The sequence below is a fragment of the Colobus angolensis genome, unplaced genomic scaffold, assembly GCF_000951035.1.
Source record: "Colobus angolensis palliatus isolate OR3802 unplaced genomic scaffold, Cang.pa_1.0 Scaffold36, whole genome shotgun sequence".
Taxonomy (NCBI): Eukaryota; Metazoa; Chordata; class Mammalia; order Primates; family Cercopithecidae; genus Colobus; species Colobus angolensis.
Genome location: NW_012116932.1, coordinates 8050216 through 8056151, shown reverse-complemented (window position 1 = coordinate 8056151; position 5936 = coordinate 8050216). Strand labels below are relative to the sequence as shown.

Here is a 5936-nt window from a genome sequence, read left to right as displayed (position 1 = left end):
TCAGGAGATCGAGACCATCCTGGCCAACATGGTGAAACCCTGCCTCTACTAAAATACAAAAAAAAAAAAAAATTAGCCAGATATAGTGGCGTTAGTGGCGTGTGCCCATAGTCCCAGATACTCAGGAGGCTGAGGCAGGGGAATCGCTTGAACCTGGGAGGCAGAGGTTGCAGTGAGCCGAGATCACACCACTGCACTCCAACCTGGTGACAGAGTGAGACTCTGTCTCAAAAAAAAAAAAAACACACACACACACAAAGATACAGAGACTCAAAAGAGTTAAATGAATTTACACATTAACAAAGTGGGGGAAATGTTAATATTTTAACTATAACCCACCATGGGGTACCCACCATGGGGTAGTGCTTTTCAAATTGCAAGGTCACAATCCATTCATGTGTCATGAAATCAAGTTAGTGGCTCTCAACCCGCTTTTTTTTTTTTTTTTAATGAAATAGAATATACTAGAGTATAATGAAATAGAAAATACCAGAGTTCATCATAAGGATGCTTAGCAAAAACTTCATATCCTGTGCCCAACTGCAATGAGTGGGGATAGAGACATGAAAAATACATGAACTGGCTCGGATTTGGTCTTTTTTCCCCTGGTATATGCTGGTCAATTGGACTATCATTGTAACGAGAGGGTTAATGTTACAGGGTTGCAGCTAAAGTTGAAGCTAAGTTTAGTGTTATCGTACCTGCTGTTGGCAAAATTGTTGAGACTTTCTAATGAATTTAGATAAGAGCTTTTGGGGCATTGCAGCGACTAATGCCTGTAATCCCAACACTTTGGGAGGCCATGGCAGGTGGATGACTTGAGCCCAGGAGTTCAAGACCAGCCATGGGCAACATGGCAAAACCCTGTCTTTACTAAAACTACAAAAGATTAGCTGGGTGTGATGGCAGGCATCTGTAATCCCAGCTACTCAGGAGGCTGAGGCAGGAGAACCCCTCGAACCCGGGAGGCAGAGGTTGCAGTGAGCTGAGATCATGCCATTGCATTCCAGCCTGGGCAACAGAGTGAGACCCTGTCTCACCAAAGAAAAAAAAAAAACTTTATGTGCAGTTCTAGCCATAATTGGAAAAAAAATTTAAAAAACAACCTACATGTCTATAATAGAGCTTTCAAGAGAAACAAACAGGAAATCAGAATATATATGCATATATACATATACATATATATTCTCTATATATACATATATAGATGTATATATAGAGAGAGGGAGAGAGAGAGAAAGAGAGAGATTTATTAAAAGGAATTGGGTCACATGATTATGGAGGCTGACAGTTTCTAAGACCTGCAGAGGGTTAGCAAGCTGGAGACCCAGGAGAGCTGATGGGTAGTTTGAATTTGAAAGCTGGCAGACTCAAGACCCAGGAAGAGCTGGTGTTTTGGTTTGAGCCAGAAGACGGGAAAATGCCAGCGTTCCAGTTGGAAGGCAGTCAGGCAAGAGAGATTCTGTCTTACTCAGGGGAGGGTTAGGCTATTTGTTCTCTTCAGGCCTCCAATTGATTGGATGAGGCTCACCCGTATTAGGGAGGGCAATCTGCTTTACTTGGTCTACTGATTTAAATGTTAATTGCATCCAGAAGCACCCAGAATGATATTTGACCAAATCTCTGGGCATCCTGTGGCCTACTCAAGCTGACATATAAAATTAAACATTGCAGTGTCCTACAATAGGACAACAGGATATAACGCAACCATTAAAATGTTAATTTTGAAGGCTAAGGAAAATAAGCATGGTAAGGAGCTGAGTAGAAAAATAAATCACAGAGGCCGGGCGCGGTGGCTGAAGCCTGTAATCCCAGCACTTTGGGAGGCCGAGACGGGCGGATCACGAGGTCAGGAGATCGAGACCATCCTGGTTAACACGGTGAAACCCCATCTCTACTAAAAAATACAAAAAAAAACTAGCCAGGCGAGGTGACGGGCGCCTGTAGTCCCAGCTACTCGGGAGACTGAAGCAGGAGAATGGCATGAACCCGGGAGGCGGAGCTTGCAGTGAGCCGAGATCCGGCCACTGCACTCCAGCCTGGGTGACAGAGCCAGACTCCGTCTCAAAAAAAAAAAAAAGAAAAGAAAAATAAATCACAGAATACCAGCTTGTGCCTACAATTGCACCAGTGAAATGTGTGCACACACGGGTGAAGAATAGGTAGGAATAGGAAGAAATAAGAGCAGCTTTTGTGCTAAGCTATTGAGATTACAGGAAAGAATGTACCTTTTTCCTTTAATTTTTAATAATACAATTGTTTAAAATTCAAGAAACTGAAAATCCTAGGTGCAGGAGTTTTTAGGAGGAGGGAACAGTAGTTGCAAGTGGTACCTGACACAATAGCTATTGAATAAATGAATAATTGCTACTGTTTTCTGCTGCATTCCCCCAGAAGCAGATTGTGATACAAGGATTTTTTTCTTTTTTTTTTTTGAGACAGGGTCTCGATCTGTTGCCCAGGCTGAAGTGCAGTGGTGCGATCTCGGCTCACTCCAACCTCTGCCTCCTAGGTTCAAGCAATTCTCTGCCTCAGCCACCCTAGTAGCTGGGATTACAGGCATGCGCCACCATACCTAGCTAACTTTTGTATTTTTAGTAGACAGGATTTCACCATCTTGGCCAGGCTGGTCTTGAACTCCCGACCTCAGGTGATCCATCTGCCTCGACCTCCCAAAGTACTGGGATCATAGGCATGAGCCACTGCACCCAGCCTGTGATACAAGGATTTGAGGGCAAGTTGTTTATTTGGGAGGTAATCACTGGTAGGAGAGTGGGAAAGTGAGGCTGAGAAGAGAAAGAAGCCAATATAGGGCACTTCAGTGAGGTTACCATTGAAGACAACTCCATGGGACCTCTGGGAGAATGTGGGGAGTAGGCTTCAGGTTTGTCTCGCAGAGGACAAGAAAGGAGTTTTAATCTCCCAACTCTCATTCATTTTGGTTGAAAGGGCTGCTCCTGGGGGCATTACCTCCTTGGCATTTTCAGCCTGCCCCAAGCAAGGGTCTATCACACCTCTGTGGCTAGTGAAAGCCCTCAGGCAGAGAGTCACAGGTGCTTGCAGTTAGAAGCTGTTGATAATATCGGAACACTGAGTGCTGCAAGGATAGGGTGGGGCACTGAGGACACTTGCAGAGTTTATCGTTATTGAACACCTGCATGATTCAGGCACTTAGAGAATAGTTTCTCTAATTCACACAACAGGGTTATGCAGTGAATATTATTAGTGAAGAAACTGAGGCTCAGAGAGGTTGTGACTTGCTCAGAGTCATGCAGGGCAAAGCACAGAATCAAGTAAGTTATTTGAACTAGAAAGATTTTTTTTTTCTCTTCCTCTTGCTACCTCCCAGTAAACTCAACGCTTTCTAGATAAACTCACCAAAAAAAGTAAAATGATGACATCTGAGAGGTAACAACAATTCAGTAAGATAAGCTTCAAAACAGCATAACTATTTAGGTCCAATCACATAATCAAAAAGTATCAAAATCTGTAAGAGAAAGAGAAAGTCAGTATGGGGAGGAGGGCATCTACCAGGGCAGAAATACCAATACCAGCTGACTCAAGCCAGGGTCAATAAACCCACACCTACTGCTTTCCAAAAGATTAAAGAAGAAATTATGACCATGAAAGGAAATTTGTAGGTACTATGAGAAAAGCAAATCTGTTTGTCATTCCCTCCCTCAAAATTCTTCAATGGTTCCCAATTTCTTTCAGTATAGTTCCCTTAGTAGAGCATGTAAATACTTTGAGATTTGGTCCTTGCCAACTCCATGCTCATCTTCTACCATTCACTCACAGCCACGTAGAACCACTTACAGTCCTCAGAACAGCCCATCTCTGGTCACAGCCCTGAGCCCTCGTAAGGGCTGTTTCTGCTACCTGGAATTCCATCTTCCTCTCTTTTCCACCTGGCTAATTCCTTACTTGTTATTCAAGGCTTAGCTTGGTCATTACCTATTATAGTGAAGTTTCTCAATCTTTTAAAAACCATACTCCTAAATAATATATACAAATATCTCATAATAGCCTTCCCATGAAACTCTATTTCCTTTTGAGAATTGCTGATAAACAAAATTTATAATCTACCTTCTGAATATCTCCACCATCTGAGATGACTTTATATTTACTTTTTTTTTTTTTTTGAGACAGAGGACTCTGTCACCCAGGTTGGAGTGCAGTGACGAAATCTCAGCTAACTCCAACCTCTGTCTTCTGGGTTCAAGCAATTCTCCTGCCTCAGCCTCCCAAATAGCTGGGATTACAGTTGTGTGTCACCATGCCCAGCTAATTTTTTTATTTTAGTAGAGATAGGGTTTCACCATGTTGGCCAAGTTGGTCTCGAACTCCTGACCTCAGGTGATCCACCCACCTCAGCCTCCAAAAGTGCTGGGATTACAGGCATGAGCCACTGTGCCCAGCCATTTTTTTTTTTGTATGTTTAGTAGAGACGGGGTTTCACCATGTTGGCCAGGCTGGTCTCGAACTCCTGACCTCAAATGATCTGCCCTCTTCAGCCTCCCAAAGTGCTGGGATTACAGATGTGAGTCACCGCACCCAGCCTATATTTACTTTTTATAAATTATTAATTATAGATTATGAAAATTCTTTTTACTTCTCCAAATATAAAAGTCTCATAATATTGAATTTTTTTCAGCCCCTCCCCTTCAGATTAAAAGATTCCCCACAGCAGCTTCTGTATCCTTTCCCCCTCCACTCATCCCAAGATGAGAATTGCTATTCTATAGGAAATTTTTCAAGATGCCAGGCTAAGGTAGGTACCATCTCTCTGTTCACCAAACATCTTATATACACGCCTTTATATTAACTTGTTCACATTGTTTTGAATATGTTGATTTTACTTTCCACTGAATTCCATAATTAAAGGAATAGATGTATATTAAGGCTCTACAATCAGTACAGTTCCAGGCACTGTACTAATTATGTGAGGTATTACCCTCCTCAGTAGGAAAAAGAGGACAGGGCTATGAAATCTATCAAGTATGGATCCAACTAGTAAGTGATGAAGCTAAACTCCAGGCTCCACGTGCTTGACCTCAGAGTCTGTGCTCCTTTGCTAAAGAGTGTTTCCTGCCTGAGGCGGAGGCTGCGCAGAGCTATGTATCCGTGTACTCACCACAGTGCCTGAAACATAGTAGGCATATCATATGTTGGAGGTGAACAAAAAAGCCAGAAACATCAAGAAAAGCAATACAAACTTGAATAGATGTCACTGAGAAAATAAGTGATTGAGAAGAAACAGCAAGCCAGAAACACAAATCACAGGGGGACGTAACGGAGGCAGGTCGGAGCCGCTGCGGTCGCCATGACCCGCGGTAACCAGCGTGAGCTCGCCCACCAGAAGAATATGAAAAAGCAGAGCGACTCGGTTAAGGGACAGCGCCGAGATGACGGGCTTTCTGCTGCCGGCCGCAAGCAGAGGGACTCGGAGATTATGCAGCAGAAGCAAAAAAAAGGCAAACGAGAAGAAGGAGGAACCCAAGTAGCTTTGTGGCTTCGTGTCCAACCCTCTTACCCTTCGCCTGTGTGCCTGGAGCCAGTCCCACCACGCTCCTGTAGTGCTCACAGGTCCCAGCACCAATGGCATTCCCTTTGCCCTGAGTCTGCAGCGGGTCCTTTTTGTGCTTCCTTCCCCTCAGGTAGCCTCTCTCCCCCTGGGCCACTGCCCGGGGTGAGACGGTTACCCCTTCCCGGTGTTTTTTATTCCTGTGGGGCTCACCCTAAAGTATTAAAAGTAGCTTTGTAATTCCTTGAAAAAAAAGAAAGAAAGAAAGAAACACAAATCACAGGGCATTTGCACAAAGAGATTCAAAACAAAACTAAAAAGGTGCAAAACAATGCAAGAAAAACTAAAAGACTTAGAACATAGATTAGAAAAATTGAAGTGAAAACAATAAGGAAACTATAGGAAATAGAGA

The 5936-nt window shown here is 43.3% G+C and overlaps 1 pseudogene; it reads left to right on the top strand.

Moving 5' to 3' along the window:
• The first annotated feature begins 5298 nt into the window (after positions 1-5298).
• Positions 5299-5580, top strand: LOC105519843 (annotated as a pseudogene).
• The last annotated feature ends 356 nt before the right edge of the window (positions 5581-5936 follow it).